This window comes from Corvus moneduloides, chromosome 19, assembly GCF_009650955.1.
Source record: "Corvus moneduloides isolate bCorMon1 chromosome 19, bCorMon1.pri, whole genome shotgun sequence".
Taxonomy (NCBI): Eukaryota; Metazoa; Chordata; class Aves; order Passeriformes; family Corvidae; genus Corvus; species Corvus moneduloides.
In genome coordinates this window covers 8,999,388-9,015,720 of record NC_045494.1, presented here as the reverse complement: position 1 = coordinate 9,015,720, position 16,333 = coordinate 8,999,388, and the positions used below count along the sequence as shown (strand labels likewise).

Here is a 16,333-nt window from a genome sequence, read left to right as displayed (position 1 = left end):
CCTCACATCCCTGCCATCCCAAAATGCCCCACTTGGCCCTAAAATTGCAGGCCCAGGACCCCAGATTTTGTGCAGAGGGCCTCAGATTGCATCCCTGATACCCCAAAATGTCCCCGTGGGCCTTGAATTGTATCTGCAGGGCCCCACCGTGTCATTGACAGACTCCAAATTCCATTCCCTCTATTCCAAAATGCCCCGCGGAGAGCTGGAGTACAGCTGTGGGGCCCCAAAGGATCCCTGGCAGCCCCGCTAGGTATGGAATCATGAGGGAATTCAGCCCTGAGGGGACCTCAGAGGATCCCAGAGCTCCCTGGGAAGTGCCAGGGGCTTGGAGCTGGAAATGAGTGAAGCGCTCTGTTTTAAATGGGCCATCTCCCGATTTCCACCAAAACAAGCCTCATGCACACGCGCCGGGGAAAGCCTGCAGTTCCTCACCACACATCGCGAGCAATGAGGAGGTGATGCCATCCCCAGGCGCTGGGAAGAACAGCAGAGGGTTTGTACAGCGAGAAGGGATGGGCAGCCGGGGCACCTGCGGGAGGAAGCAGAGCGTGTGCGGGCTGCCGGCTTTGGGCGTCTTTTCACCAGTGCTGCTGTTCCCAAAAACCTCCACAACGGTCGGCATCAAGACTCCCTCTAACACTGTCTTTTGAGTGTTAGAGAGTAAGGCATTGCTTAATTTTTGGCCCACAGGGGTGGCTGACAAATTCTGGCCTCCATGCTGACGCCAATACAGAACTTTTCCACTTACTCACACATTTTTAGCCAACAAAGAAATTAATGCTCATTGATTCTAAGTCACATCATTCACTTAATTAATCAGTATTCTAGCCTGTACTGGTTTTCTCACTCTTCATGCTACTTTGCTCCACATTCTTTTGTCCTTTTATCACCTTTTTCTTGGATGGGGAACCTCCAGCTTTCCAGACCTTCATCTCCTCTCTATCTTCTTGCTGATTGTTTTCCCTTGCTGTGCCTCTGCTGTCCTGTAAGCGGTAGAGTGAATCTTGCCAACAAACTTGTGGTGCTTTGTCGCTCAATATTAAATCTGACTTTTGCTCATACCCTCACCAGTGATTTTTAAAGTGATCTCAAACCCTCTCGTTTGTAACACCCGGGTGAGGGACAGTACCGTGGGGCAGCTGCTCGGGGGTGTCGGGGGAGCCCTCAGCTCCCAGCTGGTGAGCTCGGGGGTCCCTGGCAGGTCCCTGCTCCATCCCCAGTGTCCCTCTCTTGCAGAGCAGGACGGCCATCAAGTGGCTGGTGCTGGGACTGGCACAGGAGTTTTTTATGCCAGACTGCTCCAGGAGAGCGTGCAAAATCCCAGTCCTGTTCTGCAAGGAGTGGCAGGAGTGGCAGGCCAGCAAAGGGCTGCTTCTACCCAATGGCTGGGCCAAACTCAAATCAGTAGCTGAGGGTTCATCTGCTTTTTCTCTCCTGTGCTTGCCCAGGAAAGCTGCTGCTGCAGGTGTAAAGCAAAGGGAGGACAATTCCTGTCCTGAGCAGCTATTGCCTGCTCTGGAAATTGGTTTTGTTCGAGTTGAGCTACTAAAGACTTCCAGCAGCTCAACTAATTGATTCATATCTGTATACACATGAGAAATAAGACAACTCTTAGAAAAATTTAAATAGTTTATTAAAAACAGAAAAATGGAAAAATTACAAAAATCAGAAAAACGTAAAAATTTGGGATCCTAGTGGCTCAGGAGATATGTCCCAGGAGCGCAGGGATTAGAGACCTTCAAGCTTAGACAGCACTGGACCTTTGGTGGAAAAATCTGCAGTGCTGGGCTGACTTTTAGCTAATCCAAAAGTCAAGAAAAATTATTAAAGGCTCCTAAATAGAAGTAAGGCTTAAGAGCCCAGCACTAGCAGCCACTGCAGCCAAAACCTGCATTGATTTGTGCCTACTCTGAAGCTTGCCTCGTCGTTTTATAGTGCCTTTGCTCCGCCCCAGCTCGCCCACAGCCCGCCCACAGCTCGCCCACAGCCCGCCCACAGCACACCCCTTTGGTCCCAAGTGATTGGTGCTTCCCTTTTGACAGATCATCTCTGTCTACCAATAGCTCGTCGTTGTCAGGGGGGTAGTAGCAGCTGAAGTAAGAGTGGTTACATGCCCTCATTAGGATTCAGGTTGCCATGGGGCTTGCCTGCAGAATAACGGCTATGGGGCTAAAAATAGCTGTTGGCTGTTAGAAACTGGGATTTTGGAGCTGGTTCTGAGACTAAGGTGCAAAGTAGAAATCCTTAAATGTTAAAATACATCTAATACATCTTAAAACATTTGTAAAAGTATACAGTGAACATGAGAAAAACAACTCTTGCAGTGTACAGATGGTTTAAAGTTTGGAAAGGGATTTTTAACTGGGACACTTTTAACTGGGGAACTTTAACTGGGACTGGTGCAGATAAACTGCTTTGAACAAGTGAAAACACTAATAGCAGAACTTGATAATTATACCTGGACTGAGGGGTGAACATTAACATTCATTTAAAAATTGTTTAACTCAAAATTAACTAATTAAAACACTTAACATGCAAAGACCAAGCTAATTAGGGATTTCAAGTAAAACATATATATATACATATAATTTTACAAAATAGATTGCCTTGATTTTACTCCTTTCAGTGCCCTGTGCCGTGTCTTTCTGTTGGGATCTGTGCCTTGGTGCTGTGTTTGGGGCCAGCCCCAGCGAGCAGAGATGCCTCCCAGGCCCAGGGACAACCAGGAGGAGGCTGGAGGATCCCGAGGGGGTGGGATCCCCCTCAGGAAGGGGGGCTGACTGCTGTGGGCACTGCTAACGCTGAGGAGGCTGAGGTCATGCTGCATTTGCCTTTGGGTCACAGCAGTGGCCTGATCAGTGAACCTTGTCATTCTCCTCTGTTTGCCTGCAAAAGGGTTTTTCATTTTAATGACATTTTTGATAAAGTTGAGCCTCGTCCACCATCCTCTGCAACAAGAACTGAACAACTTACATAAAGCTCTCATGCTGGACAGGTTTATTCTCCTGAATATTTTCACTAGAACAATTCAAGATGGGTTTTTTTAAGTGTTACTGTTTTTTCTGGCCAACCCCAAGCAGAAGAGCAAGGAAGCTTCAGGAAAAGCTTAGGGCCTTTCCTAAGGCAATCATGCCTCCAACAGCAGCCCATAAGCACGTGTGTCAGTGGCTTTGGAGCAGATGCTGGGCTACTATGTGGAGGAGGCTGGCTGGCCCGGGGAGGGATCCTGCTTTGTGTGTACCATCTACACGTGGTAGTAACATCACCTGCAAACCTTGTTTCCACCTTCGAGCCGAGGATCTCCTCCAGAAGAAGACTCTTCTTATGCCCCAGGTTGAGAGGATGGAAGGTACAAAGCTCCTGGGCAAGTTGCTGAATGGAGTTTGGATTGCGTGGACACAGGGAAGCTGCAGCTCAGGCTCCTTGGAGAGCGCTGTGACCCTCTGGACTGTGTGAGACATCTCAGTGAGGGCAGCAGCAGGGGGGAAATGCTACAAACCAGCACTGGAGGAAGGAAATCCACTTGAGCTACAATTTGGGGAACACAGCTGCTCTCTGTTCCCTCCTGGCTGAGGAGTGAGAGCCCAAGCTGAGGCTGTGTCTGCTCTGCGCTCGGTGTCAGACGCCGAGCACTGAAGTGGCACAGAAGCATTGCAGGGGCAGGGGTGAGGCTGGGAGGTGGGAGATGAGCTCAGGGCAGGGCCTTCAGGTAGGTTTGGAGCAGATACGTGCCACTGAAGAGATGCTTGGTATTAGTCCAATTAATACCTCCAATTAGCACGTACACCTGTTTTTCTCATTTACTGGAAATGCAGCACAGCATCCAAGCTGCAGAAATGAAAGGATGAGGTGGTGCTGGGCAGTGCATGATTCGAGGCAGAGAAAGCCTTAATGGACAACTTCTGTGTAGTTTCTATTGCACTGACACTTCTAATTTGCTGAGTATTTAGCCTGTATCCTGATGAGGCTGACAGCTGGGCTGGGAGCCTCACAGAGCCAGACCTGAAATCGGTCAGAGTTTACCCGTGAGAATATTGCAGTGGGAATTCTGCAGCTTCAGTGAAACCCACAGAGAAGGCCAAGAATATAATCACTGAGAAAGGGTATTTTGGACACAAGGAGAGGATGTTCTTGTTATGGGATGTTAAGTGTGTACAAGCAAGAACTTGCAGATAATATGTAACAACTCTACCTTTGCTTGTCTAGCTGATTGTTTTACTGCTTGAATGGTTATTGTTTGTTAGACAGCCTTGTCATTGTTTGCTAAGCAGCCAATCTTAATAGGCCACAGCCGTTGTGAAGAGGTATAAGAACAGCAGCAGAGAAAATAAAAAATCTCTCTATCTCTCTCAACTTTGGATTACAACAAGTGTGTGCTGTTATGTCCACCTCGACAAAAGCCACAGTCTCTCTGTGGAAATGTGTGGGTTTCCCAGGGTCCAGCATCTCTGGCTCTGTTAGGATTGGTTCCACATTTGAGGTTCAGAGGGTATTGTCCCTTTGTACTGCTTTTGGTTTGTTTCAAGTGAGTTGTAGTGATTTCAGGGTTGCAAAATACAGAAACAAGAAGACTGACCAAAGTAATTTCTGATTTGCACAGTTCTGTGTATAATGTGCTCCTGTGCCAGGACTGGGATTGCTACTTTGACACACAGACCAGGTAGGAGCTTTCTCCCAGACACTGCATGCAAACACCATTTCACCCAAATCCTTTCCACATTTTGGAAAAAGGATAAAAGGAATTGATCCCTCGCAAGCATTATTGTGGAAAAGGAGTAAAAAACCATCTTGTGTCCCAGGTGTTTTCATCTATAAAGGGTCTTACAGCTCACCTAGCCCTGCTTCAAAACCTTCCTACAGCTGAAACTGCGGGAAAAATTTCAGTGCCTGGATTTGTGTAAATCCATAAAAAGCATAAGGAGAATGAGAGTGATCTTCTGCCCTTCTGGAGTGAGGTAGAAAGAGGTCATGGAGAGCTGAAAAAGAGGAAAGGACAGCTCTACCTGGGAACAAGCTCTTGAGCAGCTGATTTGGATCTGAGGTGGAAGTGGCTGCTGTGTGTGTTTCTCAGTACAGCGTGTAGCTTAAATATTTAACACTGACAGTGTAAATCCATTATTCAGATGTTGGAGAACGAGCCTGGCACAACCCTCTGAGTTTTCCAGCAAGATGATCTGAGTTTCTCTGACAGCAATTCTGGTGCTGCTGGAATAAATGGTTCGTGGCTTGGGAGATGCTGCCTGACTTTGGGAAGGAGCTGGATGTGGTTGGGCTGCTGGAGCAGCCCTGATATCTTGGGGTGAGGAAAAAAAAGGAGTGGGAGGGTTTGAAAGTGAGTTTCTAGTGATGGCTGAAGTCCAAAGCCACAGCTCTGCCTGAATTAGGGTCTGGGATATGAGCATGTTATGATTCTCAGGCTCTCGGCTGTCTCGTCAGAAGCTCTGGTGCCTCAGAGGTGGTGCTAACTCATTTCTCAGCTTCGGAAGTGTTGCTGCTTCTGTTTACATTAAAGAAACTTCTGTTGTAACAAAACGATAACAAGGGCACTTTCTCCCTGGGAAGGAAAACACAAGCTTTACCTTTCCTTTCTCTAAAACAATCGAAGCACACAATCTCTCTGGGAATTGTACAGACACCCTAGGCTCTTGATGAAAGCCGATGTTTTTTATTATTTATATGATCTTACTCTGCAGGAAACAGACATTTGCCTATTTAATTTTGTTCTAGAAAAAAAAGAAATTATGAGAAAATAGAAACGGTGGAATGTGGGTCCTGTTTTTCTCTGCTAGATGGACTTACCTGCCCTGCTTTTCCTTTTCCTGCTGTCACCTCATGCTATCAACCCCCAGGGCAAAACTGACAGGGGGCTCACACTTGCTGAGTATCTCATTCCTGTGGGCTGGCTGGGGGTGAGGGTACCCAAACACTGCAGAAGCCACAGGCATTCTGCTGCTCCTGAAGGAGTGTCTGCTCCACACTGGTTAGCTTCTGGTGCTAATTTGGTCTCAGAAAAAGCATTGTTTCCTGCCAGGATGAGGAACACAAACCCACAGGCTGTGATGTTTGGTCTCTGAAGGCATTGTAAGGCTGCAGATGGTTCTAACTGACACAGATTTTGCAATATGTGAGTTTATTCTCTTGCCAGCCCCTGGGGGTGTGCATGTCCTGACCCTCTGCCCGAGGTTGTGTGACCAGTAAATGTGTGAGATGGCAGAGTACCAGGCATGCATTTGGCAGGCAGGGGGTGCCCAGCAGCTCTGCCGTGGCTCCCTCTGCCACCCCAGGGCAGCTCATGCCCTGTCTGTGCCAGCTGTGACACAGGGCCCAGCCATGCCAGGGGACACATGCCAGGGGACACAGAGCTGTGCACTGGGTGTGCCCCAGTTTATTGTTTTCTATGAGAAAAGAGACCATATTTTAATCTTTAAAACAACCCCAAACCAAATCCCACACTAATGGAGCCTGAGACTTTGCCCTTCAGGCTTCTCCAGGCTTGCAGGAAAGCAGCTGTTAGAGAGAAACACTAAAAAAAATAACCTGCAAATGGGAACACAGAGTTCTCAAAGGATCTCCTGTGTACCTGCTGCTAGGGGTGTTTGACCCTAAATTGACTCTAAATTAGACAGAGATGGATCTGATGGGTGGACTGTAAGATGGATAAGAAAGTGGTTGGATGGTCACTTCCACAGGGCCACGGTCAATGGCTCAGAGTCCTGATGGACATCAGTGACCCGTGGTGTCCCTCAGGGGTCTGTGTTGGGACCAGAGCTATTTAACACCTTCATTAAAGACAGATGAGGGGATTGAGTCCACCCTTACTAGGTTTGCAGGTGACACCAAGCTGAGGGTGCAGGGACACCCCTGAGGACGGGGCCATGCAGAGGGACCTGGACAAGCTCCAGAAGAGGCCCATGGGAATCTCATGAGATTTAACAAGACAAGTGCTGGTGCTGCACCTGGGTCAGGGCAACCCCTGGGATCCATCCAGGCTGGGGATGAGCAGATGGAGCAGCCTCTGGAGAAGGACTTGGGGGTGCTGTGGGTGGACCTGCCCTGGCCCTGAGCCCCCTGTGTACTGGGTTGAGCCCCCAGTGTGGGCAGCAGGAAAGGGATTGGGATTGTGCCCCTGTGCTCAGGTGAGACCCCACCTGCAGAGCCACCCCAGCCCTGGGGCCCAGCACAGGAGGGATGTGGAGCTGCTGGAGATAGTCCAGAGGATGCACCAGGATGATCAGAGAGTTGGAGCTCTGCTGTGAGGAAAGGCTGGGAGAGTTGGGAATGTTCAGCCTGGACAAGGGAAATTGCAACCTTCCAGCATCTGAAGGGAGTCTACAGGAAAGGTGGAGAGAGACTCTTTACAAGAGCCTGGAGTACAGGACAAGGGGGAATGGCTTCACTGACAGAGGGCAGGGTCAGATATTAAGAAAAAATTCTTCCCTATGAGAGTGGTGAGGCTCTGGCACAGGCCGTCCAGGGAAGCTGTGGCTGCCTCATGCTGGAAGTGTCCAAGGCTGGGTTGGGATAGTGGGATAGTGGAAGGTGTGCCTGCCCATGGCAGGGGGTGGGACTGGATGGGCTTTAATGTCCCTTCCAACCCAAACCCTTCAGTAATTCTGTGATTCCATGAACCATGTTGTTCTAGGAGTAGTTGCTCCAGCACCCTTTTTTCCCCACCTGTCTACCAAACATCTCAATGGAAGTTAGCAGGTCCTCTTACCATGTAATGATTTTGCTCATAATAAACTAGACTTGTAGTCTAGACTTTTCTCCAGCATCTCATGTTGACATGAGAGCTAATGGCTGAGGTTTTATGGCATGGGTTTTCACATTTTCATCCTGGACAGAAGGTCAGAGTTCAATTCTATTTTTCTCCAGGAGTGTGATATATTTAGAAAACTCTGCTCACAGGAAACAGACCCATTACTTCAGCTACTGTCTGTGGTGGTGACTGACCACTGTGGTGTGGCTGCGTGTGACTGACCACTGACCTGAGTCCATTTGTGTCACCTCTGCCAAAAGTTTATGAAGATACGCGGTGACACTTTCAACTTTGCAACGTAAGAAGCAAAGGAAGTAACGGCTGTGTAAGTGTGGAAACGTCACAGCTGCAAAAGCTTCAGGAGGATGTTTTCCAGTGGCAATGACAACCTGTGATGCGACCTTTACTGATGCCTGAGTGCAAACTGCATGTCCTTCACCTCCAGCAGTGAGACCTGCAGCTTTGTCCCCCTGCCACCACCTCCCTGGGCACAGGCTGTCGTGCCTGGGCTTCGAAGCTGTTTTTAAAACACAAAGATATGGCAAGACCAGTTTTAATCCCAAGGGTCCTAAATTATCCTGGCACACTGGGTGGCAGTGCCAGGTCCTTTAGGGTGGTGGAGCCTGTGCCTCACTGATCCATGTTGTTCACAGAGGTCTTCTGGCTCAGCTGGAGCACAGAGGGAATTGGAAACCTAAAATACCAAATGAGACTGGAAACTGCCATGAGCTGCACAGCAGGACTGTGTGCAGCTCCCAGCAGCATCCTGCTGAGCACAGGGAGAAGGGTCCCAGTCATTGATCCATTTTCCCAAAGGGAAGCTGGTGAAAGATGTGACACAATCCTGAGATCCTCTGCAGCCCACCAATGGGGCAGTTAAAGATCCACAGTATGTTTCAAAGCAGAAATCATGTCTCTTGTCTGCCTGATGAGCTGGTATCCTGGGTCAAAGTGTATTCTATTACCATCCTCATGAGCCATTGAAACCAGATGAGGCAGTGTTTCCTTGCCTCCTCCCTCCGGACTATCTGCTGTTAATGGCCCATCAAAGCCATGCCACATGACTCACAGATAACTCCCTCTGGACTACCTGCTGTTAATGGCCCATCAAAGCCATGCCACATGACTCACAGATAACTCCCTCTGGACTATCTTCTGTTAATGAGCCCAGCAACGCCTTGCCTCATGACTCATTACCCCACTGTGAGATGCTCCACCCAGAAGGAGGAACCAAGCATCCCATCGTGGATATAATCTGAGATTCCCAACACCAGAGACAACCTTTCCACTGGATTCCCAGAGGACAGGAGCTACACAGCCACCACTGGACCTTCCAAGGAAGAGGAGACCCTTCTACAGGATCATCACTTCAACAGAACCACATAGGACTGCAGCCACCATCTTATGGGACTGCTACCACCACCGTGACTAACAGGGTGTCAGGTTGTATCCTGACTCTGTCAGTTTAAACCAGTGTTTTCTGCCTTTTTATTCTTTTTTTCCTTAATTTCCCTATTAAATTGTTATTCTGACTTGGTGCCTCCCACTGGTTTGTTTTCAAACTAGTACAGCTGGGATCTGTTAGAACTCTTTCCAGGGCTTTGTGGAGCAGCCCCATCTCCACTACCCTCCCTCTGTGGTTGGTTGTAAGTCACAGCTTCAAGCTCAGCCTCCCACTGTGGGACAGTGACACGTGGGCTCATTACGAGGCCAGGACCCTGCTGGGTGTTGAGCTCCTGAAGTTTTCCTGCTCTCCTGTAATTCCTTGCTGGAAGTTTGGGGCAGAGATGCCCAGATTGTGGGTTGCTTTTAGAAGGCAACCTTTCAGACTTAAAAAGCTTTGGTGCATGTGCTGTTAGGGCTGTTAATGAGCTTTTCTCTCAGAGCAGGAGCTTGTGCTTGGTCATAAACATAATTTTAAAATAATAAGCAAAGTATTTGAAGCAGAGGTTTTTGAATGATGTATAGGTTCTGCACCAGGATGGTAATTACAGGTTATTTTTGACTATTTGAGAGTAAACATCCACTGTAGAGGTTTTGTCCGCTCAGGAGTCAGCACAGTAGAAGGAAATGGAAGTTTAAGAAGTGTGAGTTAAATGGCTGGAGATTGAGGAGACAAAGTAAATACCCTAAACATGAAAGAAATGAAAGAAATCTGAAGCTTGTATCTGCTTGGACAGCAGTGGCTTCTCCTTCAGCTGTCCTGGGAACTTTGTGCTGCACAATAAACTTCTTTCTTTCATTCCTCTTCTTATCTATGGGCTCAGACTCTGAGAGACCACCGAGAGCAGATCCAGCCCTGGAACTTTCACCCCAGTTGCTCTTCCTGGAGCTCCAGCAGGGGAGGGGTCAAAGATCTGGGCTTTCTATGGGAAATCAGCCTAATTTCCTGAAATAATAGAACCAAAGGAAGGCGTCCCTTTGAAGATTTAGGGAATTGAAAGCGCAGTTTTAGACATCTTACCATATAACATCAAAAATGTTTTCTCGCCGCTTTATGATGTTAACACGTTTGATTTTTCTCTGCTTTTACTATTTTAACTTCAATGGCATCAACAAGCTGGGCTGATGCTGAGGTTATGTCATCTATCTATTGTGTCATCCATTCCCTGGAGTGAACTCAGGGCCAGGATGAGCCAGCCAGGAGCCCCCTGGCACCCAGCACCCAGCTCCGGTGAAACACAGCCCTGGGTTTCCTATTTCATTGCTAGAACCACAATCAGCTTCCTCAGCAGGGACCAGAGCTCTCCCAGGTGAAGCTACGTGTCTAAAAACAGGCATTGAACATTTTGTAGTTGATGGAGTTTTTTTGGCTGCTCGATTTTTTTTTTTTTCCCTCCCCCAGCCCAACAATAAAAATGGAAATCTTCCAACAAAAGTAAACAATTATATTTCTTTGTTGCAATGGCCAGTTTGAGCTGTTGCAAAACAGTTCTGTGGCCATCTACATCTGCACGTAAATTGCTCAAGAGCCAGGCTGGTGGCTGAGACCGAGTGCTTTTCATCCTGGGAGCTTTAACTCTTTGCAACTGTGCTCCAGTTTGGGGTGCTCACCTCTGGACTGGTTCTCAGCAGTTGTAAATGGGTGATTTCCTGATCACCTGAGGGCAGTGCTTGCTGCCACTGTGCTTCCATCCAGGTCTTCACCAGCTTGGTTCCTTCTGCAAGGGGCAGTAGGTCACAGACTGGTGAGAAAAAGTGGCATTGTTCCTGGGTGGAGTAGGGGAGTATCTACCATAGAGAAGGGTGAGAATGTCTTGTTATGAAAAGATTTCCTAGATCTTTCCTTCCTTGGAGCATCTGTGTAAAAGCAGAGCTTGTTTGGGTAATGTCTGCAGCAAGTCAGAGTTGTGCCAATGGAAGGGATGGTGTAAAGAAACCCTGAGGAGAACTGAGCATGGTCTGATACAAAAACTCATAACCTTTCTGGGAATTAATCTAAAGGAAATGTGGGGTGTGAGTTCCTGATGTAGGTCCTGCTTGAATGTCTCTTACTGATGTTTTGCTGCAGTTTTGTTTTAAGTTTCAATGGCTTGGATCTGAGCCAGCTTTGTGTTGCAATAAATGTACTCTGCATGTAATTTGGATGTTTCACAAGTATTTTTAATGATGTGTGCATTTTTGTGTGTTTATGGATGGAAAAATCCAAATATAGTGTCTCTTGGCTAATCCCATTCTGTTCCATCCATAATCCTCTAAAAACCCAGAGCTGTTTGGATTCAGGGCCTGCTATCTCACTTGTTTCATCCATTTTCCCTCGTGCTCTTCTGAGCAGAAAAAGGAACCAAGTTAAAACTCCAAGACCACTTTACTTGTGTTTATTTCAGAGGCAAAGAACATCTTGGCCTGACACTTGTGGAGGGCAAACGAGCTCTGCTGGCTTGGGCTGGATCCCAACATCCCATCTCTAAGGATGACCAGCAACCTGCAAGCAGCTGGTGCTCCCTTGGGATGCACTTGCTGAGCAGGCAGGTGCTGGAGACTCCCTGAGTTGGAGTTCACATCACAGCCAAGTGTTGAAGAGCTCTGGTTGCTGCACCTTCCTCCCATGGATCTGTCTAATCCCAAATGTACCGAGAGTTTCTGGGCTGGCTCCTTGTCCTGCAGCAAAGGGCCCTTCTCTTGACTGTTTTAGCATAGAGCACAATGATGGCTTTTGTGAACTCCATTTTCTTGTCCTGCAAGGACAGGGGAGGTGACATTTCTTCTTTCTCAGGCTCATTTACATCTTCATGGCCATCTCTTGCACATCTTTTTATCTCCTGTGCCCTTGCTCCTGAAGCCCATATTTCCCCCATTGCCCATGTTTGCGTATTTTCCAGATCTAGTTTATATTATTGGAGTCTGAGCTAATGGGATGTGGCTGTGTCATGGGTTTAGTTGATCTGATCTGTGTTTCCTTGCTAATACTTCCTGTTGTTTTATTTCACTTTGACAGGACAAGAGGAAATGGCCTCATGCTGTCCCAGGAGATGTTTAGTTTGGATATCTGGAAGAACTTCATCACTGAAAGGATTGTCAGGTGATGGAGTCCCATCCCTGGAGGTGTCCAAGGAATTCAGTGATCTGGGCTGGGTGACAAGGTGGGGATTTGGCACAGGTTGGAGTCGATGATCCAGGAGATCTTTTCCAACTGAAATGACTCCAGGATTCCACGATAACAGCAGGTAGCACTGAGCTACTTTTGGCATAATCCTGATATCTCTGTCTTGAAGAGTTGATTGTGGGTTCTCTGCTGTGGTGGTCAGACACTGAGCTGATTGTCCACACTTCCTCAATTCAGTTCCCTTAAGACAAAACTCCCTTCCTGCTTGCACCTTCACATTTGGATAATGAATTTACTGCCATGTTAACAGAAGGAAAAATCCCAGTAAAGAGTGCTGTATTTCTATGTCTGTTTCTAAAGGGGAATGAAAACGTGAAAGGCTTCATTTGTCCCCCAATTTAGTTTGTACAGTGCCTGCTGGATAAGCAGTGTTGGGGAATAATGAAGCTGTGAGTTGCCAGGATTGTACTGCCTGAAGTCATGTTTCTCTCTGAAAGAGATCTTTTCTGTGTTGCACAACTGACAGGGCTTCAACTGCAAAATGTTAGCAGTGATGAGGAATATCTGTGGTGCATTGATAAATGAGTATTCTGAGGGACTGGCCTGGAGCCTGCCAGCATTTGGCTGTGCCTCATGGAAGAAAAACACCACTAGGAGACTTAAAGTCAGTGTTGGAAGAAATGGTGTGAGTCCTCAGAGAGCACCAGTTACATGAAATGGAGATGGAAAAATTAATAAAACTGTGCCCTAGGCATGAGTCAGACTTTGGTATGAAAGAGAACAACTAGAATTTGCTTGGATAAATAGCTTCATGTCATCTTTATGTTGGGTGGGAAGGAGAAACTATGCTCAGGGAGTCCCTTGCAAACTTGAAGGTGGAGGTTCTGCAGATAAGTGAGATTTGGAAACCAAGCCCTACATAACTTGTGTGCTTTGTCTCATGGTCTCAGACACCTGGTATTTCAGGAAAAATGAAATTTCCTTATGTCCTCTTTAGCAACGGAGAAACAAAGCTTTGTTAAGGTCACCATGGTGGCTTTTTGGGGAGTAATCAAAGAAAATCAAAGGGTCCTATCTTGGATTTAATTCACAGTTTTCTCTTTTATGATCCTTTTTTCTTTTATTAAAGGTACGGTGGTAATGGCTAGCTTTGGTATAGCGCTCTAAGTAAACAACTTGTTCTGATGAGTTTCCTTTTACAAAAGGATTTGCATCCTGTTTTAGACTGCGATGGAACTGCATTGTCCAAAATGTTGTTGGTTCACAGAATCACAAAATATTCCGAGTTGGAAGGGACCCGGAAGGATCATCAAGTCCAACTCTTAAGTGAACGGCCTGTATGGGATCAACCCCAAAACCTTGGCATTATTAGCACCTGCTCTGACCAACTCAGCTGATCTCAGGTTGTGTCTCTGCAAAACCAGAGAGGTTTTGGGTCTCTGCTCCTGTGTATTCCGATCTCTGGGATGCTGTTGGGTACCAACTGTGCTATAGCATTCAAAACCAGCTCCCTTGGACATGCACAGAGGGTGCACAAATGCTTTGAAAAGGGTGCTGTTTCTCCTGAAAAGACATCAAAGCCTTTCGAGGTCACAGGTTCACAACAGCAGATATAGTTCTGGTTTGGCACTCTTGGAAGAGAGTGTTCCAGGAAATGGTCTGCCTTTTAAAGGAAGACATGTTGAGCTTTTGCAGAGGCTTTGGAGCATTGCCACAGACACTGGAGCTGCCAATATGTATTTCTTGCAAGAGAATGGTTGGGTGCATTCCATACAGTAATTTTCCAAACTCCGGTATTGGCAGGGAGGAGTTCTGGTCTTTTAATAAAGGCTTTCAGGACTCAGTAGATTAACTAAAATTCATAGCTGTCCAACATTCACAACGTGGTTTTAGACGACCTTACAAAAGCTTTTTCTGCTTGCAACATCTCACATAGCTGTTGATTCCTTTTGCAGTAATTCACCGGCGCCAAAATATAATTGGTTTTTCACAGTAGCCTCTCTTCTCACTCTTCTGAGCAAAGCTGAATGTATGAGCTCAAATTTTTAGGGTAACTTTGCCAGGAAACAGCTTTTCTTTTTCTGTGGCACCTGGCTGTGGTGGATGACTTGGCATTAAAGAACATTTTATGACCATACAATGATTGTCAAAAACCATTGGGCTTACTCTTTTTATGTTCCAGTCATAAATTATTGCATGCTCTATTTGTTTTCTTAATGTACCACAGTAGTAGGAGAATTCCTCACAAATATGAAAGTGGAGGTTTTGTAGATAAGTGAGATTTGGAAGCCAAAACCAGTGACAAAACACACAGAAACCAACAGTCTGATGGGACAAAGACTGTTAATGCTGAGACTTGGGATAGGTCCCTGTGCTGCCTTATTACTTTCAATTTCCCAGACCATGAAATAAGTTATGTAAGATACTACAGTGGCTTGAAACACAAAGGAATAGAAGCCTAAAACACTTCTTGTAATCATGTGTATAGCTAAGGAAAACCGAGTTTCTCCTGTGTTGATAGTATTTGACTTTCACCTCATAACTTCTGGTTCATTTATCATGTTGAGTTTCTGGGTAAAATTCTGGTTAAAGTTAACATGGATATTCTGGGCTGATAATTCTGGATTCAATTAGAAGGGATTTTGTGCTGTCAGGGTGGATTGAAGTATAAGATTCCTCGGCCGTAGGAGAAAGTTCATGCTGGAGGTTCTCTCTCGGAAGTTGAAGCGAAGCCTTGTTCAGGAGTAGAATTTCTGGGATTATTGCAATGCAAATACAATTTAATTAAGGAGAAGGAGAAACTCCTTACTGAAGACTTAAATTACTAATAATTTTTTCTATTTATCACACAGATAGTCAAATGATGCAGTGCAAATTCTGTACAAACTAAAACTTCTCCAAGTAGGTTTTGGGTACTGAAGTTCTTTGCCTGTTCCTGGTAATTCTAGGTTAGGCGGAACCCTGAACTTCTGCTCTATGCTTGCAGAAAGCAGGCATTTGGGGAATTTGGCACACTCAGTGGGAGCACTGAAAATGGAAAAATCACATCAAGACAGGGCCAGGGGAACTCAGTGCTGTGTCTCTGAAGAAGAGGTGAATCTGAAACAGCTCCTGTGTGGTTTGGTATTACCAAATCCTCTTCTTGGAGACTAACCCTTCCTGTGATAAATGAATCAAGACAAAAGAGAAGTTAAAATTTTGAGTCATATTTCCAGAATATTGGTATCTTTAGTGCTGCCAGCTTGCACTAGAACAGCTGCTATTTAGGTTGGCTGGATTTGAGTGAAGGGTTCAGTCCTGTAAGCGATTCCTCAAACCAAGCAATCTTCCAGGAGCCCCAAAACTCCCCAATGTGTGTTTTTGCTGCTACATCACATAGCTGCAGCTTGTTTTCTTGTGCTAATCCATATCACGTGTTACAGGTTAAGCCAGTCCTGGCTGAGCAGCTCAGCCCAGCCTGTGGTAGCCAGTGAGACTCAGCTGCCAGGGGTTGTTTTAGGGTGTGAATTTGGTGGGAGGTGGCATTCAGGACTGGTCGTGACTGACACATGCATTTGTTTGGAGCATAACCCCGTTGTGAAGTCACTGCCAGACTGTGCTGAGAGCCAGGGTGGGTGGCTGTAGGGGAAAAAACTGCAGACCCAGAGCCTACTGCAAGAGTGGCTACATCAACATGTGCTTTGTCCCTGGAAATTATTACCCACCTCATGATTTAGTGTTGTCAATATTCAACTTCTCTAGAGATGTAGAAACCTTATTTGCGTTCTGGAGGTGATCCTTCCAGGCCAGGGCAGACACAGCCTGTGGGAAGGGCTCAAGGTAAGGGAAACAAGGGGTTTTGTTGTTGGCTTGTTTGGTTTTGGCTGTGTTTGTTGTTGTGGTGGTTTGGGTTTATTTTCTTTGGACACGTCTCCAATTTAGTGTCCTAAGCCTGAAACATGAGAGTTTGGTAGACAGAGAGTAATGGCAGACAAATGTCCCAGTTTTGGAGCATTTTTCTAACACAGAAGCTGCTGCCCTGAGCT

General features: G+C 46.6%; 1 protein-coding gene and 1 long non-coding RNA gene across 3 annotated transcripts in view; one reads left to right on the top strand and one right to left on the bottom strand.

Moving 5' to 3' along the window:
- Positions 1-11,562: 11,562 nt before the first annotated feature.
- The window catches only part of LOC116453506, a 5,545-nt gene continuing 774 nt past the window's right edge, over positions 11,563-16,333 (bottom strand). The window contains exon 2 of one of the 2 annotated variants that reach the window (XR_004243840.1): positions 11,563-16,109. This is a non-coding gene — a long non-coding RNA (uncharacterized LOC116453506). Of the gene's footprint in view, positions 16,240-16,333 lie in introns of both variants that reach the window. The other variant, XR_004243841.1, reaches the window with a different exon arrangement.
- Positions 16,041-16,333, top strand: part of LOC116453505 (T-cell antigen CD7-like) — a 26,290-nt gene continuing 25,997 nt past the window's right edge. The window contains exon 1 of the mRNA XM_032129043.1: positions 16,041-16,127. The gene's annotated coding sequence lies outside the window, so the exon portion shown is untranslated. The remainder of the gene's footprint in view (positions 16,128-16,333) is intronic.